Below are 4,711 nucleotides of genomic sequence, written 5' to 3'. Positions count from 1 at the left end.
TCCAGCAGGGTCTGGGCCAGCACTCCACACATAAGTAATTGACTAATAGAATAGAAAAATATTCGATTAGACTAGAACAGAGACCATAAATAGCTTCACACCATTTTAAGCAGACTTTCTTGCCAAATATTGTTTTTCAAATTCCAGAGCTTTGAGATTTCAGAACTGTGAATAAGGAATTGAGGACGTGCACCCACAATTCTCCTTGTAGGCTGCACTAAGTTTTGTCCTCTATTTGCTGATACTCAATCACTTAGGAGACAACTGCCCTGAAGCAGTCTATCCCAGGAGGGCAGACCAAGCTCATGCTGTGTGGTCCATGGCTTTGGTCACAGAAGGAAGAATCTGTCGATCCCGAGGGGGGGGGTGGTGGTTGAGACTGAACATTACCCCAGAGAGAATGGAGAACTTCCTGTAGTGGGGGTGGGGGCATGGCTGTTTTCTCCAAGGTTTTCCTCTAGCAACAGCTGTGTCTGTATTTTATTTTGTGAGAGACAGAGAGGCATGCGGGGAGGGGGAGAGACATCCCATCTGCTGGTTCACCTCTGCCTCCAGGGTCTATTAATAGAGCGCAGGAGTCAGGAGCTAGAGGTGGGTATTTTTTTTTTTTTAAGATTTATTTATTTACTTGAAAGAGTTACACAGAGAGAGGAGAGGCAGAGGCAGAGAGAGAGAGGTCTTCCATCCGCTGGTTCACTTCCCAATTGGCCGCAACAGCGGAGCTGTACCGATCCAAAGCTGATCCAAAGCCAGGAGCCAGGTGCTTCCTCTAGGTCTCCTATGTGGCTGCAGGGGCCCAAGGACTTGGGCCAACTTCTACTGCTATCCCAGGCCATAGCAGAGAGCTGAATTGGAAGTAGAGCAGCCAGGACTTGAACCTGCACCCATATGGGATGCCGGCACCGCAGATGGCGGCTTTACCCGCTATGCCACAGTGCCAGCCCTGTATGTATGTATATATATATATATATACACATATATATACACACACACATATATATGTGTGTGTGATTTATTTATTTTATTTACTTGAAAGGCAGAGTTATATATATAGAGAGAGGTCTGCTGGTTCATTCCTCAAATGGGCACAACAGCCAGGGCTGGGCCAGACAGAAGCCAGGAGCCAGAAACTTCATCCAGGTCACCTACATAGGTACAGGGGCCCAAGCACTTGGGCCATCTTCCGCTGCTATCCCAGGGGCATTAGCAGGGAGCTGGATCAGAAATGGAGCAGCTGGCATTTGAACCAGTACCTGTATGGGATGCCGGCACTGTAGGTGGAGGCTGACCCTTCTACGCCACGGTGTTGGCCTCTAGAGGTGGGTATTGAACCCAAACATTGACACACACATCTTAACTTCCAGGCCAAACCCTTGCCCTTAACAGTTATGTCATTTTTTTTATTTGACAGATAGAGCTAAACAGTGAGAGAGAGAGAGAGAGAGAGAGAGAGAGAGAGAGAGAGAAAGGTCTTCCTTCCGTTGGTTCACCCCCCAAATGGCCGCTATGGCTGGAGCTACACCTATCTGAAGCCAGGAGCCAGGTGCTTCCTCCTGGTCTCCCATGTGGGTGCAGGACCCAAGCACTTGGGCCATCCTCCACTGCCTTCCTGGGCCACAGCAACAGTTATGTCATAAGAGGGCTTTCTGGATACTCTGCAGAAAGGATTCCAGTTTGGGGATCTGTAGGACCCAGTGCAGGCTGGGAGAGCCGAGAGTTGGGACCTTCTCAAGTCACTCCATGGGACCATCCTGTGAGAAGAGAAGGGAAGAACTGTAGCAATGCCAGCTGGATGGCTCTGGCCCGAGGGTCACGAAGGACCCAGAGATCTTGCCACAGCTGGGCTCTGCCCTCAGGAGACCAGGTGGCTCAAAAGTTAGAGAGCTTCTTCAGAGCGGAATATGGGGCCGGAGATCAGGCAGACCAGACTTCCCTGTGACCCGGCTGTGGATGCTGCCACACATACTGTCCCCTCCTACTTCCTCTAGATGCTGCCTGGTTTCTGGGGCAGAGCTCTGAGTGACAACTCATCACATGCACATAGCCAGGGGAAATCCAAACTTTGGAACAATCCGTCTAGCTTTGTCCAGGAGCCCGGCCGGTCAGCAGTGGCCAGAGAACAAAGGGCTCCGCAGACAGGGGAAGAAAACAGCATGGAACTTTGATGGTGAACTTTCAGAGCAGGTGTAACGGATCAGGGCCAAGGCGCCCCACACTCCAGGGTCTGCCCCTCGCCTGTCCTCTGGGGATTTCCTTGCAAAGCTCCACGCTGCTGGCAAGTTCCCCACATCTGCTCTGCCGCAGCTGCTGTGAGGATTCTCTCCGAGGGGCGTTTACTGCTGAAGCTGTCTGTGCCTGGCATGCCCCCTCTTCTTCCCAGGCTGGGGAGACCTCTGCCACCGTGGCTCCCCTGGACCTGGAGGGGCAAAGGTGAGAGTTGGGAGGACAGAGAGAGCAAGCCTCGGTCACTGACCCTTATTGCCCTTCCCTGCGGTTCTGCCATCTGCTTCCCACAGGCCAACTTGCAATGCAGGGTTTGACAGCAATCAGGACTGGGCACCCTAATTAATTAATTGTCCATGGCTGCTTCTAAGTGTATGCAAATGTACGCAAATAAGTACAACACCTGTGGCTATGCCGAGGAGTCTGGTGTTACTTCTATTCAGATTCCCAGGCTGGGAATGGGGGTTTATGTGGACGTTCCAGAGGGCCAGGGTGTTGAAAGGATGGCACCACTTCCTGTTTAAAGACAACGGCCCATTTCCTGTCCACTCCCTTTTCTGTGTACTTTCAGAAATTCAGCCCTTGATCCAGTGAGAGAAAAGAGAAATGTGAACTCAAACCCAAAGTGAAAGCCTTCGAGGGAACAGGTACGGCCCGTGAGACCCCACCTTCTCCACACAGAAATAGAGGTCGTGAGATTGTCGTGTTTGTTTTTACAGGAATACTTTTAGAAGGTTAAACAAAAATGATAGGAGGCCATTGTTTTGGACTAAGCTTCAGCACAGCCCCCAACAGACCGGCCCAAACCAAAATGGAGTCACTCATGCTACGTGCCGCTTCATCAAACTGAAACTTTAAGGAAGCACAGGGGTTCCAAAACAGACTACTTTTTCCAGAAAACAGGAGATTCCAGTCTGAGTCAGCATAGGAAGTCCCTTCTGCTTCAACCCTTACAAGATAAGTAAACTGAAATTAACCGGTTTTTTCTTCTATTGTTTCCTCTTTCTCACCTGACATAGCCCCCTGTTCCGGGAGCACCCATTCTATTTTGCAGAATAGAGTTGGCCCCCAGCTATGCCTCACAAATAAAAGCCGATCAAGCTGTCATTACGTTTTTATAACTTTGTCTTTTGACAAGAAGTAAAATAAACTGCATGACTGGCTATTTGAGTTTCTAAGTTGAAAACTGGGAATGGAGATTGTAACTGAAAGTGGATGAATCCAAACATTTGTTGCAGTCCTGGCTGGGGAATTACCAGAGAAGTATTTAGCATGGCAACCTTATCCTGTTTCTCATCATCAATAACTCCGGAAGACACAGGGACAGTGGTGGCACTGAGAGACAGGAGTGAGTGGGGAGGGCAGTCCCAGAGAAGGGCCAGGCAGCTGCCCCATCACACCCTTGCCACTTCTTCCCTTTTCTGGGAAAGGAAAGGGAAACTAAGATTTCCTGAGCATCTCCGTGGCTGTTGGTGTCACGCTGATGATGTGTCTATTTGCCATCTTGCTTAATCACCGTTAAAACAAAACAAAACAAAACAAAACACAGACGAAACAACTGTGACTGAAGGAAGTTGAGAAGCTTGTAGGATATGCAACAAAATTTCTATCTGTCTGGGATTCCAAATCTACCCTCTTCCACTACAGCAGCCTGCCGCCGGGGAGCCTTTCTGCTCACTGGCAAGTGCCACTCCAGGGCAGTACCTGCTGCTTCTAACCGCAGGCAGGTCTGGGACCAGAGGGCGCGTGTGGGACAGCGGCTCAGACAGGATGGCACACAAGCTCTAGGTTACCCTGGCTTCCGTTTCTCTTCTGGACTCTGCAGAGCTCCAGAGCAGGTTCTGTCTGAGAAATCGCCCTGGACTTTGAAGGCACTAGACATCACGGCTGGCTGGGCGGAGTGTGGTCAGCACCGAGTGGACTGTGTCTTGGGACTACCTGGACCAGGCTCCCAGAGTGCGTGATTGCACCTGTCTCACGAATAAGTGAAGGATTTGGGTGGCATGGGACCCTCTGCTTCCTGGTCCTGAGGAGGGAACTTACCACCGAATGATTAAAACTGCACGCCAGACTCAGACTGTTCCTGGTTTTTCCTCAGAAAGGAGCAGGCTGTGTTAGCCCACGGCCTCAACTCAGGCTCAGGTTAGGGAAGAAGCTGTCTTCTGCCTGGCTCTCTTCTTCTCCTTCTTCCTCCTCCTCTTCCTTCTCCCCTTCTTCTTCTTTTAATGATTTTTTAAAGATTATTTATTTGAAGGGGAGAGTTACAGAGAGGCAAAGGCAGAGAGAGAGAGAGAGAGAGAGAGAGAGAGAGAGAGAGAGATCTTCCATCTGCTGGTTCATCCCCCAGATGGCCGCAACAGCCGGGACTGCGTTGATCTGAAGCCAGGAGCCAGGAGCTTCTTCCAGGTCTCCCACAGAGGTGCAGGGGCCCAAGGACTTGGACCATCTTCTGTTGCTTTCCCAGGCCGTAGCAGAGAGCTGGATCGGA

The sequence above is a fragment of the Oryctolagus cuniculus genome, chromosome 12, assembly GCF_051225735.1.
Source record: "Oryctolagus cuniculus isolate XC-2025 breed Fujian yellow rabbit chromosome 12, ASM5122573v1, whole genome shotgun sequence".
NCBI lineage: Eukaryota > Metazoa > Chordata > Mammalia > Lagomorpha > Leporidae > Oryctolagus > Oryctolagus cuniculus.
The sequence above is the reverse complement of the archived record's forward strand: the minus strand, read 5'-3'. Positions refer to the sequence as shown.